Raw genomic sequence first — 24,355 nt, 5'->3', positions numbered from 1 at the left:
TTTTTACCACTGAGTCACCTGGGAAGCCACTCAAAACCAGACCATCTCATTCAAAGTAAAAAGTAAAAGTGTTAAAAAAAAAAAAAAAAAGTATTACCAGGCCCTTATATGACCTGGGGCTTCCCTGGTAGCTCAGTAGGTAAAGAATCTGCCTGCAGTTCAGGAGACCTGGGTTCGATTTCTGGATCAGGAAGATCCCCTGGAGAAGGGAATGGCAACCCACTCCAGTATTCTTGCCTGGAGAATCCCATGGACAGAGGAGCCTGGTGGGCTACAGTTCATGGGGTTGCAAAGAATCGGACACCAGACTGAGCAACTAACATTAACTACCTACTCTGACCTGCTTATCTACATCTCTCTCCAACTTGCTCCCCCGGTGGAGCCAAACTAGCTGATATGCTCCTGCCTCAGGGACTCTGGCTGTTCTCTTGGTCTTTTCCACTACATCTACATAGCACCCTTCCTTATCATTACTAGGTTTCTGCTCAAATGTCATCTTCTCTTAGGCCACCACTGTAACTTCCTACACATGACATCAGCATGTCCCATTCCCCTTCATTATTTTTTCTCCACAGCACTTTCCACCACTCCACTTCACATATAATTAACTTTTAAATTAATGTCTCCCCACCCCAAACCTCAAAGTGAACTTCATGACGGCAGCGATTTTTATCGTCTTCTTCACTGTTTATTGTTTTGTTTATTTTTTGTTCAGTGCCTGGCACATAACTGGCACTTCGTATCTGTTAAATTAATAAAGTGAGTCTACACTTGAAGCTTGTACATTATTCTAAAATCTCTTATCCATATAGTATCATTCTGTTCGTTTTTCCCCAATTTTAATCAGCATACCATGGTGGATCAAAGAACATGGTCAAATCCAATATAAAATCCTAAACTTTCCCTCAACTGCTGCCCTTAGCCCAACATGTTTACTTTCAAATTCAAAATTCAATCAACAACTCCCTTTATGGAAATCACAAAATAATTCGGTTCAGACCCAAGTACACACAGTCCCCAAAACTCCGAAATTTATCAAGTAAATTCTAGAAGGCTTTAGAACCAGTGCCGTTTGACAGCCTCTGGGTTCTGATTCTTGCTAAAAACATGCTGTGCCTCCACACCCTTCAGAAAAATCTAGAACCAATCCAGTTTCCCTAAGCTCCTCAACTTCAGATGTGACTTGAAAATAATCCAAAGTATAATTAAAGTATATGAAAGTGCTTTGCCAACGGGAAATTGATTTTTTTGGGCACTAAATATTATTAAAATGAGACTTAATGAATGCTTTGAGGAGATAAACTGGGGAAAACTCCACCGATTTCGGATAGAATCGAACTGCCTATGAAATATCTACGATCTAAATAACTACTCCACGAAAAATGCAGGTCCTGAACTAAACTCTAGAGCCTGTGATGAGACCCAGGCTTCCTACCTTAGAAAGGAACGGACTTATTCCCTCCAGAGATCACACAGGCTACACCCTCCCAGCCGGCGCTAGGGCTCCGGGGACGGCGCCTGGGCAACGCCACCTTCCTCGGAGGAACCACCTTCACCCGCCACCACCGCCCGGGGGAGCGCTCCTCTCAATGCACACGCCCCTCCTTTTTACCACACCTACCTGGCACTTCCCCAACCCTCTTCCTGCGGGCATTTCCTCACACTGGGGTGACAGACACACACATACCCTACTAGAAGCGCCGGCTTCTCCTCCGGCTTCCTGCACAGGTGAAGACGCTGGGCGGAGGAGAGAGCCCAACACACTATCCCGCCGAGATGCACCAGCCGGGAGTCCCGATGGCCCGCGCAGCCGCAGAAGGCACCTGCGCGGAGGTCGGAGTAGAGCCTAGCTACACTTCCGCCCTCCGGTATCCAGCAAAGACGGCCCCCAGCGCCGCGGAGCCCTGAAAGCCCACCGCAAGTCCAGTCACCCTCGGCGCCCGGAGATGACGTCACGAGACCCCACGTGGCCCGCACTCCGCCCCCCGAGTTCGGCCCAACCCTGCACCGAGGCTGGAGCCAGACTTGAGCATGCGCGGACCGAGCGGTCAAACCCCTGGCAAGTTCACAGATGCTCTGCCGGCTTGTCTGTGCTTTTGGCAGTCATTGGTATTTAAGAAGGTTATAACAGTTCTGTGAGAGCAGAGACTTTTACAGATACGGAGACACTGCCTCCCTGGAGCTTGATCGCGGCTTCTGTCTCCTGACTTCCCACAGTAAAATTAATAAAACGTTGGTCTTCAAAGTGTTTTCATATCTGTTTTCTCATCTTCACTTTGTCAGAGCCACAGCATGAATTAACAGTTATTTAACAATAAAATACCTGAATACTGAAGCCCTCCATCCATCCAATTGTATATACCTTTGTCTTCCTGTTGGTTAAAATAACAAGCAATTAGTAAACTTACTCTTAAAAGCTGTTGGCATTGGATCTATATAGAAGCCTTACCAGACATTTAAAGTTAGTCTTTTAATTACACATTCCATCAAAATATTATTCTATGCATACCGAGTAAATACTACTTTATCGTTCCTGATAATTGGGAAGATTAGGAAAATCCTAGTATTAACCACAGGATACTTTTAAATTAAAAGAAGAATCTTCTTAGGGGCTGTTGTCTATAGTTTAATGATTTATTAGTGGTGAATCACACCTTATTGGTGGGTCATCAAATCAACTTTGTGGGTCCTGACTAGCATTTTTTTAAGTGAAAAAAATTAGAAAATATCAGCATGCTTCACACACGTATGCAGGTCAAGAAGCGACAGTTAGAACTAGATATGGAACAACTGACTGGTTCAAAATTGGGAAAGGAGTGTGACAAGCTTGTATACTGTCACCCAGCTTATTAAACTTCTGTGCAGAGTACATCATGTGAAGTGCTGGGTTGGATGAATCACTAACTGGAATCAAGTTTGCCTGGAGAATATCAACAACCTCAGGTATGCAGATAATGCCTCTCCAATGGCAGAAAGTGAAGAGGAACTAAAGGGCTTCTTGATGAAGGTGGAAAAGGAGAGTGAAAAAGCTGGCTTAAAACTCAACATTCGAAAAACTAAGATCATGGCACCTGGTCCAGTCACTTTATGGCAAATAGAAGGGGGAAAAGCGGCAGCAGTGACAGAGTTTGTTTTCTTGGGCTCCCAAATCACTGCAGATGGTGACTGCAACCATGAAATTAAAAGACGCTTGCTCCTTGGAAGGAAAACTGAAAAAAACTAGAGAGCATATTTAAAAGCTGAGACATCGCAAAGGTCCACATAGTCAAAGCTATGGTTTTTTTCAGTAGTCCTGTATGGATGTGAGACTTGGACCATAAAAAAGGCTGAGCAGCCAAGAATAGATGTTTTCAAATTGTGGTGCTGGAGAAGACTCTTGAGAGTCCCTTCGACATCAAGGAGATCAAACCAGTCAATCCTAAAGGAAATCAACCCTGAATATTTATTGGAAGGACTTATGCTGAAGCTCCAATGCTGTGGCCACCTGAAGTGAAGAAACAACTCACTGAAAAAGACTCTGATGCTGGGAAAGACTGAAGGCAAAAGGAGAAGGGGACAGCAGAGGATGAGATGGTTAGATAGTTTCACCAACTCGATGGGCATGATGAGTCCATTTGGTAGACTCATGAATTTGAGCAAACTCAGGGAGATAGGAAAGGACAGGGGAGCCTGGAGTGCTGCAGTTCATGGAGTCACAGAGTCAGACAGAACATCGACTAAACAACAACACGTTAAGGTACATATTGTTTCCTGAAATTTTTATTTTAATACATATGTGGTATACACTGGATAGGGCTTCCCTGCTGGCTTAGAGGTTAAAGCATCTGCCTGGAATGCGGGAGACCCAGGTTCGATCCCTGGGTTGGGAAGATCCCCTGGAGAAGGAAATGGCAACCCACTCCAGTACTCTTGCCTGGAGAATCCCACAGAGGGAGGAGCCTGGTAGGCTATAGTCCATGGGGTCGCAAAGAGTTGGACACGACTGAGCAACTTCACACCGTCACACACCATACACTGGATAGGAATGTGAAATACATTTCTTGATATGGGTAGCAGTCAAAAAAATTTGAAAGTCACAGTCCAGTCCACTCAACATAATCAATGCGGAAATCCTCTCTATGCATCCTCAACAGACAACCATTGGCCTCTATAAAAAAGTTCTTGGGATAAAGTTGCCCTTCCTTCCCAATGGTAGCCAAAACTAAATGGAATTTACTCTGAAGTGTATCCAAAATATTAATGAATGGATAGAGGGATGGATATATGGATAAATATTTGATAATGCAGGTATGCTGCTGCTGCTGCTGCTAAGTTACTTCCGTCATGTCCGACTGTGCAACCCCATAGATGGAAGCCCACCAGGCTCCCCCATCCCCAGGATTCTCCAGGCAAGAACACTGGAGTGGGTTGCCATTTCCTTCTCCAATGCATGAAAGTGAAAAGTGAAAGGGAAGTCGCTCAGTAGTGTCCGACTCTTAGCCACCCCATGGACTACAGCCTACCAGGCTCCTCCATCCATGGTATTTTCCAGGCAAGAGTACTATAGTAAAATGTTAATGGTAGAATCTATGTAGTAGAATGGTAGAATCTAGTATTTGGGTGTTCACTATAAACTCCTTTCAACTTTGCTGTTATGCTTGAAATTTTTCCTGGTAAAATGTTGAGGGGGAGGGGAGAAACTGTGTTTGGAGAACCCTAATAGGTGGAGAGTTATTAAACTGAACTAAAATCCAGCTTCTTATAAGTTTAGGAATTGATCCTGATTACTTCCTTCCTCCCCTTGTGCCTCCTCTACTCCACTTACAGCCTACAGCACACATAGCTAACCTTTGTCCTAACAGCATTTCAGCTATGTAAAGGTAGCTCTCATACCTCATAACCCACTCAGTATAATACTGTCAGTTCTTTCAGCCACTCTTCACATGACATATCTCCCTTCTGGATAACTCCAGTTGTTGGACTCTTTCCCATCTCATGATTATGATCCCTGAGCAAAAATTTGGACATAAGAAGAATTTTATATTTGTTCTTTGTCATTTCCATCATTAACATTATGTCTTCCCTCTTGGTCAGTAGCCCTGCATCTTTTTAATTTTTTTTTCAATGAACATAACTTTTAAGAAGCCCTTTCTGGTTGGCCTTACCATTTCTCCCAAGCTTCAGTGCATTCGGAGTGACCCTCAGGCAAACTTGTGTGAATTTACTTATCAACCTCCATTCACCAAAGGGGAGTACACAAGTCCTCTTAAAATTCTGGGTTCAAAGGAGAGACTCACAGAAGTCTGTCAACAATATGATTTATTTTCTTCTCACTATACTAGTTTGCAGTTGTAAAGACTTTTATTTTTGCATGCATTACAACTTGTAGGACTCAAAGTTGTGGGATCACAACTTTATTTGCTCTAAATTTACTTAAATCTCCCTTCCTGAACTCTAAGGTGTCTCTACTAACCCCATGAACTCTAACATGCCATTACAACCTGATCTCAAGTTCCCATCTACTCTCTTTCCTCTCCAGCCTACAAGTTTTATAAGTTGTTGTTGTTCAGTCAATAAATCGTGTCCAGCTCTTTGTGACCCCAGGGACTGCCACACACCAGGCTTCCCGGTCCTTCACTATCTCCCGGAGTTAGCTCAAATTCATGTCCATTGAGTTGATGATGACATCTAACCATCTCATCCTCTGTCAAGTTAGTGAACCCAAATTTGATTCTTCTACTTCAGTTCTAATGCCTCTGATTGCATGCCAACCAATTAACCTGTCTTCCAATTCCCCTCACTACTGGTTTCTTCCTTCTGCCCATAACTATGCTTCAACCATTCTCCCATCCTACTGAAATCCTTCCTTCAACCATCATCACTTCTTACCTACACTATTGGGCTAGCCTGCTAACTGGTCTCCATGCTGCCAGTCTTTCTCCGTTTACCCCAGGAGCCAACTATCTTCGATTTAGATTTCAACCAGAGTGGATTCTCTGAAATGAATTCTTACCATATAATTCAGATGCCTCACTCGTTCCTTCTGAACAGATTTCTAGTTTCTCAGCATGATCAACAAGGCCCTCTATGACTGGCTTTTCCCTTTTTTCTAGCCTTATTTCCTAATGTTCCCTGCCAAGCACTTTAAATTACAATGGTATCAAAGTCTGGCAGCTCTTTGTACTCAGGTTAACATGTTTGTGTTCCCACTGTGCCTGCTGCCTAAAATCCTGTCCCCACCAGACCCATTGTTGTATCCCTTTTCCCCACTTCAAATATAGCACGCATTTCACAAGACAGTTCAGGTGATAGAAAGTTTTCTCTGATCCACTTAATCTAGGTTAGGTGCGCTTCAACATTTCCTCAATCATTTTTTTCAAATCCCTAATGTCAGCACAATGCCTGTCATTCAGTAAATATGGAAATAAAATAAGCAGAACATGAGCTTTCTTCTATGATTCCCATCACTTTCCCCTTAGGAACTAAATTCTTTCTCATGGCCTAGAGTTTAGGTAGAAAGTGATTTCCTTTATTACTTTGTCAATTTCCAAATGATCAACAAGGAAAGCTGAAAGTGATTGAGATACTCTGTTGTTAGTGGAGTGGGAGTCCCACAGTGGCCTGTGAATCAGGGTCTCCATCACTGCTCCCTCCTGTCTTGGTGCCAGTTGTGTAGTCTGCTTGCAGAAGGCGCTTTTGCTTCTTCCGTACGGTCTCCAGCTCTGCAGTGTATTCCCAGAACACAATCATATGTCTGTTCTCCCAACCTTTAATCTTTACTCAAGCAATACCCCTCAGCTGGTGCTACAATGGAAACTCCTAGAAAGCAGGGATGAATATGAATCTGCATCTATGAACAAATGCAAATGAGTCCTACAGGTGGGCTCTGGACCACTGATTTGACATCATGATGTACTCTAACCTGCTTTGGGATACACACTGTGATGCTATGCATATGCTAGTTTAAGCTTCATTGAAATGGCAACCCACTCCAGTGTTCTTGCCTGGAGAATCCCACGGACGGGGGAGCCTGGTGGGCTGCTGTCTATGGGGTCACACAGAGTCGGACATGACTGAAGTTACTTAGAAGCAGAAGCAGCATTGTTGCCCAAACTGAGAATGCCATACTCCAGAAGTGTCAAGGTACCAACACATCAGAAAGACCACACTCCAGAAGCAGCTGTTGCCAAGAACATCTGTCATCCCTCCACAGTCCTGATCCATACCACATGGCCTGCTAATTAGCATAGTGCTGTCAGAAACAGGTTTTTATTTTTGGCTCCTCAAAAGTAAGATAAATGTTAGAAATGAGATCTCATTTATGCAATTAGCAATATTTAAGATATGTGGATTGACTAAAACATTTTAGAGATTCTTGCCACCCTTGAAGGAACAAAGTGTGGGAATCCATGAAGCCTGCAGCTTGATCCCTGCAGCTTGATTTTGTCTTCTATAGAGATTACAGAATTCAGCCACAGGAAGGATGTTAAAGCTGCCTCAAGATTAGATTTTTCAGAACAAAGTGCTGAGAGCACCGTAAAGGGCAGAGAGTTGGGATCTTACATAGCTTATACAGCCGGTTGTATTAATGAGTGTCTGTGGGTGCACTGGAATCTGATCTAAAATTGACTTTCATTATAATCCCATATCCAGATTATGGGAAATGATTAATCCTCGCCAGCCTCAACTTCTTTAGTAGCTATGTTTATTTATGGAAAAAAAACCTAACAGTTATACATGATCAAATTAATCTTGGTCAGTAAGGAAGAGTGGCAGATATCCACTCTGTCCCTGAAAATGTTTCTTTATTTAAAAAAAAGTTATTTATTTATATGGTCTTAATTTTGGCATGTTCACTGGGGGTGTAGTGTCTTAGCCACCAGACCACCATGGAAGCCCCTAAAATGTTTCTTAAATTCTAAAAAAGAAAAAAAAAAGGTAATGCTTTAAAAAAATTTGGATTTCTGGCTTCTTCTGGAATCTGGAAACCCTGGGCCCGCATTCTCACATGGCACCCGAGTGCTAGAGGCGAGATATAGTTGCCTCCTTTCAGACTGGGAGTGACCTCGCCAGTGTCCACTGTCCCCATGCTATCACTCTACCTCAGTTGAACATAAATATTTATGTTGAACAAAAGACCAAAACAACCAGGCCAGAATGCATTAGACTGAATAATTTAACACACATTGTGATCATATTTATGGTTCTAAGTTTTTGTTGTTGTTCACTTGCTAAGCTGTGTCCAACTCTTTGTGACCCCATGGACTGCAACACACCAGGCTTCCCTGTCTTTCACTGTTTCCCAGAGTTTGCTCAAATTCATGTCCATGGAGTTAGTGCTGCTATCTAACCATCTCATCCTCTGCTTCCCGCTTCTCCCTGCTTCAGGGTCTTTTTCAATGAGTTGGCTCTATACATCAGGTGGCCAATGTGTTGGAGCTTCAGCTTCAGCTTGAGCATCTAAGTTTTTACCTTTAGAAAATTCTAAGGACACATGCTTGGAAGTTGGGAAAGTATCACTATATAATATTTGCTCCTATGAGATGAGAGAACATTTGGAGGATTCAAATATTACTGTGAGACTTTCAGAGCTCAACAATCATAGGCAGTCCATTTGTGTCCATTCAGCTGGCATTCTAAAATGAATCCAGGAACTGGGCAGAGAGACTCCTTTAACTTTAGTGATAGCTTTTCCTTCACTGTGACAAATTTTCATTCAGTCATTTAAACATTTCTTGAGTTCACATAATTAGGTGCTTGGTAAAGTGAAAATAACTCTTAAGCAACAGCAAAGGAACCCCTCAAATTTCAATACATGAATATATTATTATACTTTAAAATCGCAAGTTGGATCAGTTTTCCTATGATTACCATGTCAACTATTTAGTACCAGATGTAATTCCATTGCTTCAGATAAAATGTGGGTTTCTGTTGAAACTATTATAAGACTATGATTCTAGTTAGTACTATCTACTCGCCTACACAGATTCTGTAGGAGTGAATAAAAACAACATGCCAAATATTATTTGGAAACATATATACATTCATAACTAGTATGCATTTGTGTTTTAATTTTTGGTCTCCTCAATTAACATTATTCTTAAAAAATCTTTGAATTAGATTATGTGATGGTTCCTATAGGAATATTTCTCTATGAACAGCTCTTTTTAAAAACTGGGGCAAGTCAGTCAGGCAGTTTTTCAATTTGTCTTTTCAAAAACAGAAAAATAGTCTGGGAAGTGTAAAATTTAAGGGGAAGTCTTAAAAAAACACAATCAGGCTAAACAGCCTGATTCCTGAAACAGAAAAAGAAATCCTTGCAATAACACGTTGCTGTCACCAGGTGTCACAATCAACCTGATACAAAGCTCAGAGCTCTCCTACCTGCAAGGCCAGTCAACAGCACCCTCAGTGATGTAATAGCCTGTTTCCCAATAGGGAACTTCTGGTTATTGCAAGAGGTTTTGTGAAATCCTTAAAAAGTTGTCACAACAAAATTATTTTAATTAAAAAAAACACTTTCTAAACTTTGTCAGTATTGACAAAATTCCTTCAAATCCATTCCCTTTGTTCTTGGATCATAAGCTAGGGCAGTATAGCACAGCTGAGGACGTGCAGGCATGCCCAGTCGTGTCCGATTCTTTTTGACCCCACAGAACTGTAGCCCTCTAGGCTCCTCTGTCCATGGAATTTTCCAGGCAAGAATACTGGAGTGGGTTTTCATTTCGTACTCCAAGGGATCAAAACTGCATCTCTTGCATCTCCTGTATTGGCAGATGGGTTCTTTACCACTGTGCTACCTGGGAACCTCTATAGCTGAGGACTTGCACTTTTAAATCCCATGTCTGACATCTGCTACCTGTATGCTGCTGCTGCTGCTAAGTTGCTTCGGTCATGTCCGACTCTGTGCGACCCCATAGCCCTAGACAAAATTATTTAATAAAGGCTACAAAATTCCACAGAGCTAGTGCAAAATGAAAATGAGGGCCCTTCATTAAGAAAAGGGATTTCAGAATAGTGACAGCAGGCCCTGCGTGGTACAACAGGTCACACGCGCAAGAATTTGACTCTTATGTAACTTCTCCATGTCTCCACTTTTCCATTTTCCTCATGGTTGAATGAGAATAATGGTAGCACCTGCTTCACAGACTTGTTATGAAGATCAGGTAGGATAATGCACATAAAACATTCATCACAGTGCTTAGTACATAGTGAGCTCGCAATAAACAGGAGCTGGTGCCTTTATGTCCGTCAGACGCTGTGCCTCCCCTCCCCTGCACCAACCCTTTTTACAATCTGCTGCCAGAATAATCTTCTTTAGCACAGTTCTAATGTGTCACTGCCCTGTTTTTTTTTATGAAAACCAAGTGCTCACTGCCTACAGAATAAAATCTAAATCTCCTGGACTAACCTTATCCAGTTTTCAGATTCGTCACCCATCACTTGTCTGGTTCCCTGGTCTCTCTCTGACCTCTGTCCCACATTCTGTGTCTTTCCTGACCCTGTTCCTTCTGCTGGAAATGCTCTCTCCCCCCGACTATAAGGAAAACACAGGAATTGCAGTCACAATTCTTCTTCTATCTTAGAACTGCTTACTATGTAGTCTGGGAAACAGAATATTACACCGAGATTCAGCAAGAATGCAAGACAAGGTGAAAAGACTAGTTAAGGCGGGGGGAAATGTCTTAAAAGTTTAGAATTAGAAGTCATAACTGCAGTGGCACTTTTTAAAGCATTTTGTTTCATAGTTTATTAATGATTACTATATTATACATAGACTCTATGTTATGAGTATTAAAATGATGGATTCTTTTTCAAAAATTTAATTCATATCCTTAGGTTATTAAATGCTAAACTTAAAATCAGGGAAAACATATACTTTTAATTCATATGTTTTAGAACAGTTTTAAGTTTACCCCAAATTGAACAGAAAGTCCAGGAAGTTCCCATATACCCTGTCTCCACACATACACAACTTCTTCCACTATGATATCCTGCAACAGTGCATTTGTTACCATTGATGAACCCAGCTTTACACATCTTTTTCACCCAAAGTCCAGGTTTACATTACGGCTTACTCTTGATATAGTCAGAGGGGCTGAACATGAGTTTGTTCAAATGTATAATGACAGGTATTTGCCATTATATTTTCATGCAGAGTTGTTTCACTGTCCTGAAAATCCTCTTCACTCTGTCTGTTCATCCCTCCCTCCTCCAAACCCGTGGAGCCACAGATCACTTTATGTCTCCACAGTTTTAAGTTTTTGAAAATGTTGTATGGTTGGCATAATAAAGTAAGAGGCCTTTTAGATTGGCTTCTTTCAGTTAGCAACATCTATTTAAATTTTTTCATGTCTTTGCAGGTTGCAGTGTTTTTTAAATAAACTTTCAAATGAAAGTCATATTTAATTACACTGAGTTAAATATTTAGAGGAGTTCTCTTTTTTACTTTAAAAGGTACTATTTTTTTTTTAAGATGCACATTTATCGACAACTCTTGAGACTTCTCGAACAGTCCAGTGGTTAAGACTCCACCTTCCAGTGCAGAGTGTGCAGGTTCCCTGGTCAGAGAGCTGAGATCCCACATGACTCTCAGCCAGAAAAGCAAAACATAAAACAAGCAATACTGTAACAAATTCAGTAAAGACTTAAAAAAAAATTGTTGATGGTCCACATCAACAACTCTTGTGTTGGGGCCTTTCTGTGGGATAATTTGTCCACATACATTAAATATTGGAATTGTCATCCCAGAGATGCTGTATTCCTAAAGGCTCTCTCAATTTTAGGGACAAGTGTGATAGTTTAAAACATTGATTTTTTTTTTTCGCTTTAAGTATTCAGTTTGCCTAGAAATAAAGTTGTGGAATAACTGCTGAATTTTTTTAAAGCCCATTTTATAACCATTACCCTTTCACATTCACCTCCCAGATCTGATGGCATGGTCAGTCCATACCTTTCTCCTTTATCTTTCTTCTTAAGTGGTGTCACTACCATACATGCCATGTTTTTCTAAACACTACCACTGAAATGCTCTGTAGCCATCCTTGTGTTCTATGAGCCACTTATTGCCTTGGGCTTTACAGGATTGTCATGATTTAGGGGAATGAGAGAGAAAGGGAAGGTACAGGTATTTCAGGAAAAGAATAAAGAATGATCGAAAGCAGGGATGAAACATGTTCATGCCTGAGTGCTCTGAGTGTATTTTATTCTGTAAATGTAAGAGGCCCTATGACAGGAGGTTAGACAATTCATCATATACATTGGTTAGTTAGCTGGTTAATGTTTACAGAGCATACTATGTGCTGGGCACAATTCTGTAATGTTTTTCTAATCCTGTAACTAGAATCTTAGTGCTTATACAATTTGGGAAGTCCTCTTTGGAAAATATACATATTCACAAAGAAATTACAAATAACAAAATTGCAAGTGACCCTAGAAAGGGCCCGTGTAAATGAAGAGACCTGAAAATTTAGCCTCACAGTAAACTCACCTTCGTTTCTAATGACTGAGAAACCGAAGTGAAGAAGCAAGCTCCAGGCAGCCCAGTTCTTCACCTCTCACAGGTCTCCAGGACTGCTTCTTGTTCCATGATTCCAGTTTCTCCCTAGAAAAACAGTTCATCTCGGCTATGTTGCCATTAGAGCAAAGGGCAAAATTAAACAAGAAGCTTTCATGTTCTGATTGCCACACACACATTTCCACCCACCATTTATGCACGCTGATTTTATTCACTGCCTTGTTCTAGGCAGGTTTTCTAACATTCTTTTCACTGAACCATAACAACCATAATATGAAATTTCTGTATCCCTGAAAGACACATACAAATAAAGCATCATCTTCTCCCCCACCTCTATACTTTCCCAGCAGTCTATAAAGAGATTAGTGTTCTCACAGAACAGTGTGCTCACTCACTTAATAGGCTTTATGTGCATGGCGGTACCAGGTACTCTTGATGCTAAGATGTATCAGAAGTAATTTCTTCCCTCAAGGGACTCACATTCCAGTTTGGTAGAGAACTGATAAGTAAACACATGATAACAACAGTTCCTCACAGGCTGTAATAGAACTATGTACAACTGTTATGGGAACCTAGCTTTGTGAACACATAGTAACGTATAAAATAAATCTTGGAGGATAGCTACAACTCATGGACAAGGTAAGAAAGGGCTTTAAGCAAGGGGCTCTATCAAACAGTCCATGGTTCAAATTAAGGGCCTTGAAGAATTGGGAAAAGAAAATGAGTATGTCTTTATTTTCACTAACCTCCAGTTTGAAGTTTAACATTTTTCTCCATTATAAATATAGGTCACAAACCGGTAGTATTAGCAATACTTGTAACTTTTTACCAGTAGAAACATAGATATATTCATATTTGCAGTCGACTCAGATTCTTCAAATATTAATTTGCACACATTGCTACTTTGAAATTACTATAGGAATTAGACTCACTGTAAGAATTTGTGATTTATGGCATACTGCTGCTGCTGCTAAGTCACTTCAGTTGTATCCGACTCTGTGTGACCCCAGAGACAGCAGCCCATCAGGCTCCCCTGTCTGGGATTCTCCAGGCAAGAACACTGGAGTGGGTTGCCATTTCCTCCTCCAATGCAGGAAAGTGAAAAGTGAAATTGAAGTCTCTCAGTAGTGTCCGACTCTTAGCGACCCCATGGACAGCAGCCTCCCAGGCTCCTCCATCCATGGGATTTTCCAGGCAAGAGTACTGGAGTGGGGTGCCATTGCCTTCTCCGTTATGGCATACTATATAACACAAATTTGTTTTCCTAATATTCTGATAATTGCATAGGTGTCTGCCTGCAATGCGGGAGACCCGGGTTCAATCCCTGGGTCAGGAAGATCCCCCGGAGAAGAAAATGGCACCCTACTCCAGTATTCTTGCCTGGAGAATACCATGGAGGGAGGAGCCTGGTAGGCTACAGTCCACGGGGTTGCAAAGAGTCTGACATGACTGAGCTACTTCACTTTCTTTTCTTTCTTTCTTTATACAATTAGCTCTTCATAGTAACATGTATGTCTATGTAATAATATGTACATTTATGCATTTAAATATATTATCCTGAGAAAAGTTCATAGGCTTCACCAGATTGTCCAAGAGATTCACTGTGAAAGAATAAATAAGTAAGCTGAAGAACTGTTCCAAGCAAAGGGAACAGAAGACACAGTGTAAAGATGAGGACTTGTTCAAGAATTCAATCCCCCGTGCTGTCTCTTCCTTCTCTTGACTCTGCATTGCTCCCAGTCTCCTTTCTCCCAGTCTCACCCCTAGTTTGGAACACCTGTCCATTTGGCCCTTCTCAGATCCATTTTCCACACTACCCAGTATTGGGAATTTGTGTTCCCAGTGCTGACGTTGTGTTGCTGCTACGCTGGTTGAAAAGGATCAGGAGAGCCCAGCCTGCTTGGCCTTGACCTTGCCTCTCCCTGCAGTGCCAAGGACCTCTGTGGAGCCCTTGGGATACCTGGGATAGATCTGGAAACCCTGGCTTAAAAGAGCAAGTGTCGCTTTCAACACACTCCATGGGGCATTCCACGCTCCTCCATCCTTATCTTCTTTCATGTGCCCCTGAGCTCTGTCCAGCCCCACAGAAATGCTTTACTCTTCAAAAAGGTCCTGCCACTCACCTCAGTGGTATACAAACTGTTCTTCTGCTTAGGACTCTACCTCTCACCACTTCTTGTTCCTGGTTAATGTCTATTTTTCTGTTAGGTGTCAGTTTAGAGGTGTGTTCCTCTGGGAAGTCTTTCTACTCCCCCCACCCCCAGCAATGCCCTAAATGTCTCCACTATGTGCTGCCTTAACAGTCTGTGTTTACAGCTTTTTCTTCTTTATGTGGCACAAATATTTTGTTACATAGGCTACAAAAACAATTTCACTTTTGGTTGGTTTTGAAATTTGAAAAGAAAGATGAGCCATGGCAGGGGTGGGGGTGTGTGGGTGGAGAGAGAGGTAAGCAAACAGGGCAGAGAAAGGATGTTCTTAACTGGCTGCTGGCCCCTCTGAGGAGGAGGAAGCAGAGGACCTTGATTATTGAAATGACCAAGAAAACGTTCTCCCTTGGCTGGGTGGTCCTTTCTGTTCAGCCAGGAAGTGAGTGGGGTGGTGAGGGGTGCTGGCTGAAGGGTGCTGAATGGAACTAGCTGCAGGACTTGGTCCTCACTGAGGTGGGCTGGGTGCGGGGGAAGGATGTGGGGAGAAGGGCAGGGAATGATGAACCCTTAGTGGTCAGGACCTGTTGCTATGGTGACACAATGTGAAAACAAACAGTGCACCCACATCCACAAGTTTAAGTGTCTTAATTCATGCTGGAAAACATGCAGGATTAAACACTTGGTGTCTTCGGGGTGGAGCTGTGGGAGCAACTTTGGACTGGGGGTCAGGTCTCTGAGTTGGGTCTGGGTGTCTTCCCAGGTGGCCCTAAAGAATATGCCTGCCAGTGCAGGAGACTTAGGAGATACAGGTTTGATCCCTGGGTCAGGAAGATCCCCTGGAGGAGGGCATGGCAACCCACTCCAGTATTCTTGCCTGAAAAATCCCATGGACAGAGGAGCCTGGTAGGTTATGGTCCATAGGACTGGAAAGAGTCAGACATGATTGAAGTGACTTGGCACAGCAGAGTGCTGCAGGATCCTGGTGAGAAGACCATGAATCCTACCATGAGGCCTTGGAGAGGGACTTGTGGGGCAGGGAAGGGCTGGGGAAGAGGAGAGAAAGGACGAAGGAAACAGTCTACTGAATCAGGCTTAAAATTCAGTCTTCAGAAGAAAGGTGCAGCTCTGCCAGGCCCGGCGCCTGGGGGCAGTGGAAGCTCAGGGCAGCTTCCTCCGGGTGGGGCCGGTGGGGGCCGGTGGGGCCCGGGCTTGCGCTGCGGTGACAAGACTGAAGAACTAACAGAACTGACCAAAGTTCCATCCTCGCAGGTGATGTCAGAGGAAGTGTAGCAGCACCAACCTGGGCATCAGTTTCTTCATCCTGGAAACGGGAGAGTGCCACCTGACCTGCCTTCTCTGAGCAGCGACAGCTGGGCAAGTGAGCGCAGCAGGTGAGATGGTGGGGGTCAGCTCCGTGGTGGGCAGAAGGTAGGGGGCCCTACCCGCCCGAGGATGCGGGCACTGGGGGGTCAGGTCTTAGGGGTCGCATACGCTGAAGGGCGCTCCAGGGCAGGCTGGGCGTTGGTGGGATTTGATGTGACCATCAGCTTGTTCTTGGCGGTCTTGGTGTTGGCTTTGGCAAACTTTAGCCTCAGGGTCTGCGGGTTCTCAGGATCAAAGCGAATACGGTTCAGTGCGTTCTGACGGCTTCTGCTCCGGCCGGGCTGTCACGGATCACAACACCTGCAGGCTGCTCTATGAGAGCTTGGTCAGGGACCCTTCATACCCCTTGAACGCCCTGAAGGGCGGGTAGAGTCCTCTGGGTTTAAAGTCCACAGAGAGTCCCCTGGCAAGCTGCGTCCGGGCCTCCTCCTCCAGGGTGCGGGGCTTCAGGGTGCTGGGGTGGGAGGGAGTGGGTGGCGAGGGGAAGGGAACGCGGCGCGAGTGCTGCGCGGGGCTGCGGGGAGGTGGGAAGGGGCGCTGAGAGCGGTGCGCTCCGGGGTACGGAGCGAGCGGGGTGGTGGCGGCGGGGGCGGGGGCAGCCCTAGTTGGAGTCACAGAGTGGGAGGCGGGGAGGGGGTGCGGCGAGGGAGGCCCTGGGAGCCCGAGCCGAGCCGGAGCGCCTGCAGGCGAGTCTTCTTTTTTTTGAATTTAAAACCAAAATGTTTATTGGAGTGTTGTACAGAAGCCTTTCCAATCATAAAACGCATATTAGAAATCACTAGAGGAAACAAAAGTCCATAACGTTGGCGTGTCCCTTAAAAATCACCGACAGATCTCTGAAATGTGTTTATAGACAGCCGGGTGCCTGAAGCTGAGTCCGCTAGCCTGTTGTGCTGATGATCCCTTTGGGGTCGGAATTAATTGCTTCCGCTGAGTCTTACCTTTATTTCATCACTAAATGGTAATAGCCTTTGTGCTGGTCTGTGTTCCACAAAATACTGAGCTCCTCTGGTCAGCCCTGAGCCTTTACTCACTGGGGCCTAGGGCCGGACAGGTAGTGAGTGAGTAAGCTTTGGTCAGCTATTTATTGGTGAGATAATGAATGAATGAACCCAAAATTGTCATCCAGATCTATATCAGAAGAAGGCTTGAAAACAGAGGTAAATAGTTTAAACTTTATCCTCTAGACCAGCATTTCTCAAACTGTACCTTATGATCTATTAGTGGTTTGCAAGATCAATTTGTTATTGTTGTCCAATCACTAAGTCATGTCCAACTCTTTGTGACCCCAGGAACTGCAACACACCAGGCTCTCGTCCTTTACGATCTCCCTGAGTTTGCTTAAACTCATGTCCGTTGAGTTGGTGATACCATCCAACCATTTCATCCTCTGTTGTCCCCTTCTCCTGCCTTCTATCTTTTTCAGCATCAGGGTCTATTCCAATGAGTCAGCTCTTCTCATCAGGGAGCCAAAGGATTGGAGCTTCAGCATCAGTCCTTCCAGTGAATATTCAGGGTTGATTTCCTTTAGGATTGACTGGTTTGATCTCCTTGCTGTTCAAGCGACTATCAAGAGTCTTCTTCAGCACTACAGTTTGGAATCAATAATTTGTGTGTGTGTGTGAAATTGAATTTTATAGAACAGAAGAATTGAATAAAATAGGAAATATCAGAGTGCATCACAAGAATTAAGGGTAAGTTCGCTCCATAAAACTTCTACTTCAGTCATGCATATATATGCACATCATGAATTAGTATGTGTGCCTTGTGCTGTGAGTATTGCTTCCAATTGGTTACGTAAAGAAGGTTCTAAAGCTCCCGCTTTAACAATAGGGGAGGCATTTTGAAGGGTTTCAATTGTGGATGTGATATGATTAGATTTGTGGTTTGGGAAACTTCCTCAGACCATGGCATGAAGGGGTTTTTGATCAGTATTGGTGATGACTGGAGCATCTGAAAAGCTACTGCAGCAACTGAGAAATGACAAGAAAGATACTGGTATGGGATGGAAAGGAGGGGGTGAGAAGGAGAAACAGTGACTGATTGGAGGGAAGGCACTGGTCAGTGGGGGTTGAGGTTTAAGATCTGTTACTATGGGCTTGATCTGGAATGCCATGATTTAGACAATGGGTACATCACAGAGACAATGTCAATTCAGTAGGAGGGAAATCAAAATACTAACTTTTGGGTTGAATTGATGGATCCATTTAGTCAGAATAATTAGCCCACATTGACATGAATTGCTGAGGATGCTAAATATAGTAGCTGATGGGCTCGATTGTCCAATATGTACATTACTGTATAAACTAGCAAGCTCAGTGGGGCTTCCCTGGTGGCTCAGAGGAAAGAATCTCCCTGCACTGCAGGAGACATGGGTTTAGTCCCTGGGTCAGGAGGATCCCCTGGAGAAGGAAATGGCAACCCACTCCAGTATTCTTGCTTGGGAAAGTCCATGGACAGAGACCCCTGGCAAACTACAGTTCATGGTCTCACTAAAGGGTCAGACACACTTAGCAACTAAACAACAGCAAGCCAGGTCAGTAGTGTTTGAATCTGGTTGCTACTTTTATTATGCTTTCACAGTGTATGAAATTATATTTTTGAGTGGGAAAATCAACCTACACAGCCTATTGCTTATGAGTAATATAGTTTACTCACCTACCTTAAATCCTTTTCTGGAATAATATAAATATGAAGAAAAAAATCCAGTGCTATATAATGAATATAATTTAATAAGCATTGCATATGAGAAGAAATAACTTTTTCTGTTTCTTCATATAATAATTATGTCTTCTCTTGCAAAGTCTTTATTCAGCTAGATAAATTATATAATATTCCTAATTTATTACAATGAGCAGTGCTTAACTTGGGTGGTATGTGGATCACCATATTTTAGTTGCAGGACAGGACTGTCTCCAAGCAGTTTGAATGTAAATCAGGTATTCGTGTTGTCCTGATTATTTAGGCCACAATTCAGGATTAAGGAACAGAGGAAAAATGCTGGACTAAGGCACAGCCAAGAAAAGACACCAAAATACAATGTATTCATTTTTATGCATTAGATTAGTAGGCTAATAAAATAATTATTAAAGGCTCACATTAAAGCAGCAACTTTTAAATTTTGACCCTAATCATTTAATATTTATTAGTTTTCTGTGTTGCACTCCTCAAGCATGTTTCAGGTCCCATGTAGCCCTGAGACCTGCTTATTAACTGAATGAAGGATATATTTATTAATAATAACAGTGTTGCCCATCAATAGACAATTGGCTTAAGAAGATGTGATAGATATGTGTGTGTGTGTGTAATGGAATATTACTCAGCCATAAGAAGAATTTAATATTGCCATTTGGAACAACATGGATAGACTTAGAGAACATTATGGTTAGTGAAATGTCAGACAGAGAAAGATACTCTGTGATATCACTTATATGTGGAATCTAAAAAATAATAATAATAAAGAATCTGTAAACAAAACAAACAGATTCAGGAGGGACAAATTAGGAGCACAGGATTAACATATACAATCTACTAAACATATAGCACAGGGAATTATACTCAATATCTTATAATAATCTATAATGGAATATAATCTGCAGAAAAATATGAATCACTGTACTATACACCTGAAACTTACATGATATTGTAAATCAACTATACTTCAATAAAGATAAATAAAATATATTTCTGAGCTGTCAAAAAAGTTCCATTGTTAACTTCCAGTTAGCACTAAATGCTTTTTATAGCTAAAATGAATTACTTGAATTGAAGCCATTAGCTAAAAGGTACAATTGTAAAGTTAGGTGAGTTCTAAAAAAACATAATGAAATGTAAATTATGTTGTTCCTCAAAGTTGAAACTCCATAAGGCTACACATTTGTTGAACAATAATGTAATTACTGGAAGCATCAATAAAACTCTGACATTAGTCTTTAAAACCAGTTAAAGAAACGTAGAAGAAAAACAATTCACATTACTTTATAATTATAGCTAATTTCTATCACCCCCCTCTACTGGAAAAAATACATATTTGGGTCATTTACTTTATTTATTATATTTGCCTTTGGATAACTCGTGGTTGTATGTTTTTAAAAAGTCCTTGAAGAATAAATTTGTAGCCATTAAAAGTACTGAAATAAACATGACATAGGATCACTGTAATAAACTAAATCTCCATATTGAGAAATCTTTTCAAAAAATTTGATTGAAGTATAGTTGATTTACAATGTTGTGTTAATTTCTGATGTACAGCAAAATGATTCAGTATTACATATATATATTCTTTTCAATTGTTATTTATCACAGAATTAATATAGTTATCTGTGCTATACAGTAGGACTTTCTTGTTTATCCATCATATATATAATAGCTTGCACCTGCTAATCCCAAACTCCTAATTTATCCTTCCCTTACCCTACTTTCCCCTTGACAAACACAAGTCTGTTCTCCATGTCTTTGAGTCTGTTTCTGCTTCCCAGATAGGTTCATTTGTATTGTATTTTAGATTTTACTTATAAGTGATGTCATGGCATTTGTCTTTCTCTTTCTGACTTACTTTTCTTAGTCTCATAATCCCTAGGTCCATCCATGATGCTGCAGATGGCTTTATTTCATTCTTTTAAATGGCTGAGTAATAGTCTATTGTATTTATATATCATATCTTCTTTATCCATTCATCTGTTGATGGGCATTCAGGTTATTTCCATGTCTTGGCCATTGTAAATAGTGCTGCTGTGAACATAGGCATGCATGTATATTTTCTGACCTAAGAAAGCATTTGAATGATTTATGTCAGAGAATGTTTTCTTATGTTCTGTTTTAGGAGTTTTATTCTGTCTTGTCTTATATTTAAGTGTTTGAGTCATTTTGAGTTTATTTTTGTGTATGATGGGAGGGTGTGTTCTAACTTCATGGATTTACATGTGGCTGTTCAACTTTCCCATCACCACTTGCTGAAGAGATTGTTTTTTCTCCATTGTATATTCTTGCCTCCTTTCTTGAATTGATTCTTGAATTGATTAATTGTCCATAGGTGTGTGGGTTTATCTCTGGACTCTGTTCTGTTCCATTGATCTGTATGTCTGTTTTTGTGCCACGTATCAAGAAATCTTAAAACTGTATACACAGGCTTAAACTATGTAGTGAGGATTGTCTATAATTAACCTATGAACCACTCTCTTGAGGCATTCTTAACTTTGCTCAATCATTAGTGCTAATAATATACCAATAAAGGGAAAATTTTTTACTATATATCTCCTAGGACTCAAAATTGGTTAATGGCAATCATGTTTGTAATACTAGCATCACCAGCCACAACAGAGGTTTGATTGAACATGGACAAGAGAACAACTAAATTTTGTGACTATAAGAAAACATCTAGATACAAAGATATCTGTTAATATGGATACATATTTAACTCAAAGCACAATGGTTTCAGATTGTGCAATGGAAATGTCTATTCACTCTTAGTGTTAAAAATTTTCTTGATAAAATACGGTTTTAAGTAAGGGTTGTTAGCTTATATATTTCAAAAACTAGCTAGGTTTTCATTGATAACTAATTATTTACTTCCCACAGGTTGAGGCTGACTTTATGCAGTGGTATCTCCATAAGGCTGACTCTCTGGCTTCCGTTGCTTCTTCAGTTCTACAACAACTGGTAGAGAAGTTTTTGGAAATCAGGGAGACCAGAGCAGAGCCAGGGTCTAGCTACAGCTACATTATGTCAGAATTCTAAATAAAACCATTGTTCTTTCGTCGCTCAGTCATGTGTGACTCTTTGCGACCTCATGAATTGCAGAACGCCAGGCTTCCCTGTCCATCACCATCTCCCAGAGCTTGCTCAAACTCACATCCATTCAGTCGGTGATGCCATCCAACCATCTCATCCTCTGTTGTCCTCTTCTCTTCCTGCCTTCAATCTTTCTCGGCATCAGGGCCTTTTCCAATGAGTCAGTTCTTCGCATCAGGTGGCCAAAGGATTGGAGCTTCAACTTCAGCATCTGTCCTTCCAAGAATATTCAGGATTGATTTCCTTTAGGATTTACTACTTTGATCTCCTTACAGTCCAAGGCACTCTCAAGAGTCTTCTCCAATGCCACAGTTCAAAAGCATCAATTCTTTGGCACTCAGCCTTCTTTACACTCTCACATCCATACGCGACTACTGGAAAAACCATAACTTTGACTATACAGACCTTTGTTAGCAAGGTAATGTCTTTGCTTTTTAATACACTGTCTAGGTTTGTCATTGCTTTTTGTCCAGAGAGCAAGCATCTTTTAATTTCATGGCTGCAGTCACAATCTGCAGTGATCTGCATGAACGAGGATGAGATAGCTGAATGGTTGGAGCCCAAGAAAACAGTCTTTCACTGTTTCCATTTTTTCCCCATCTATTTGCCATGAAGTGATGGGACTGGATGCCATGATCTTTGTATTTTAAATATTGAGTTTTAAGCCAGCTTTTTCACTCTTTTCTTTCACTTTCATCAGGAGGCTCTTTAGTTCCTCTTCACTTTCTGCCATAAGAGTGGTGTCATCTGCATATCTGAAATTATTGATATTTCTCTCAGCAATCTTGAATCCAGCTTGTGCTTCCTCCAACCTGAGATTTTGCATGATGTACTCTGCATATAAGTTAAATAAGCAGAGTGACAGTATTCAGTCTTGTTATACTCCTTTCCCAATTTGGAACCAGTCTGTTGTTTCATGTCCAGTTCTAACTGTTGCTTCTTGACCTGCACACAGATTTCTTAGGAGGCAGGTAATGTGGTCTGGTATTCCCACCTCTTCGAAGGCTTTAGCATAGTCAATGAAGCAGAAGTAGATGTTCTTCTGGAATTCTCTTGCTTTCTCTATGATCCAACAGATGCTGGCAATTTGATCTCTGGTTCCTTTGCCTTTTCTAAATCCAGCTTGAACATCTGGAAGTTCTCAGTCCATGTACTGTTGAAGCCTAGCTTGGAGAATTTTGAACTTTACTTTGCTAGCATGTGAAATGAGTGCAATTGTGTAGTAGTTTGAACATTCTTTGGCATTGCTTTTCTTTGGGATTGGAATGAAAACTGACCTTTTCCAGTCCTGTGGCCACTGTTGAGTTTTACAAATTTGCTGTCATGAGTGTAGCACTTTCACAGCATCATCTTTTAAAATTTTAAATAGCTCAGCTGGAACTGCATCACCTCCACTAGCTTTGTTCATAGTGATGCTACCTAAGGCCCACTTGACTTTGCACTCTAAAATGTCTGGCTCTAGGACAGTGATCACACCATCATGGTTATCTGGGTCATTAAGATCTTTTTTGTATACTTCTTCTGTGTATTCTTGCCACCTCTTCTTAATATTTTCTGCTGCCTGTTAGGCCCATACTGTTTCTGTCCTCTATTGTGCCCATCTTTGCTTGAATTGTTCCGTTGGTGTCTCTAATTTTCTTGAAGAGATCTCTAGTCTTTACCATTCTATTGTTTTCCTCTATTTCTTTACATTGTTCATTTAGGAAGACTTTCTCATCTCTCCTTGCTGTTCTTTGGAGCTCTGCATTCAATGGGTATATCTTTCCTTTTTTCCTTTGCATTTTGCTTCTCTTCTTTTCTCAGCTATTTGTAAGGCCTCCTCAGACAATCATTTTGCCTTTTGCATTTCTTTTTCTTGGGGATGGTTTTGATCACCTCCTTCTGTACAATGTTATGAATCTCTGTCCATAGTCCTTCAGGCACTCTGTCTATCAGATCTAATCTGTTGCATCTATTTGTCATTTCCATTGTATAATCATAAGGGATTTGATTTAGGTAATATCTGAATGGCCTATGGTTTTCCCTACTTTCTTCAATTTAAGTCTGAATTTGGCCATAAGGAATTCATGATCTGAGCCACAGTCAGCTCCTGATCTTGTTTTGACTGATTCTATAGATTCTCCATCTTCGATTGAAAAGAATATAATCAATCTGATTTCAGTATTGACCTGCTGGTGATGTCTCTTGTGTTGTTGGAAGAGGGTGTTTGCTATGACCAGTGTGTTCTCTTGGCAAAACTCCGTTGGCTTTTGACCTGCTTCATTTTGTACTTTAAGGACAAACTTGCCTGTTACTCAAGGTATCTCTTGACTTCCTGCTTTGCATTCCAGTCCCCTGTGATGAAAAGGACATCTTTTTTTTTTTTTTTTTGGTGTTAGTCCTAGAAGATCTTGAAGGTCTTCATAGAACTGTTCAACTTCAGCTTCTACGGCATTAGAGCTTGGGTCATAGACTTGGATTACTGTGATATTGAATGATTTCCCTTGGAAACCAGCAGAGATCATTCTGTCATTTTTTAGATTGCACCTAAGCACTG

General features: G+C 41.6%; 1 protein-coding gene and 1 non-coding gene across 21 annotated transcripts in view; one reads left to right on the top strand and one right to left on the bottom strand.

The window, feature by feature from the left end:
- The window catches only part of ATG5 (autophagy related 5), a 179,489-nt gene that overhangs the window by 143,061 nt on the left and 12,073 nt on the right, over positions 1-24,355 (bottom strand). For 6 of the 20 annotated variants that reach the window (XR_003590118.3, XM_012182695.4, XM_042253360.2 and 3 more), the window contains exon 1: positions 1,688-1,956. The gene's annotated coding sequence lies outside the window, so the exon portion shown is untranslated. Of the gene's footprint in view, positions 1-1,435; positions 1,562-1,621; positions 1,957-2,323; positions 2,373-12,469; positions 12,584-24,355 lie in introns of those variants that run through there. The other 14 variants (XM_042253358.2, XM_060419537.1, XM_042253357.2 and 11 more) reach the window with 4 other exon arrangements.
- On the top strand, positions 3,798-3,869 carry TRNAS-GGA (transfer RNA serine (anticodon GGA)). Its single transcript has one exon. It is a non-coding gene; the product is annotated as a tRNA-Ser (tRNA).

The sequence above is a fragment of the Ovis aries genome, chromosome 8 (genome assembly GCF_016772045.2).
Source record: "Ovis aries strain OAR_USU_Benz2616 breed Rambouillet chromosome 8, ARS-UI_Ramb_v3.0, whole genome shotgun sequence".
Taxonomy (NCBI): Eukaryota; Metazoa; Chordata; class Mammalia; order Artiodactyla; family Bovidae; genus Ovis; species Ovis aries.
The sequence above is the reverse complement of the archived record's forward strand: the minus strand, read 5'-3'. Positions and strand labels throughout refer to the sequence as shown.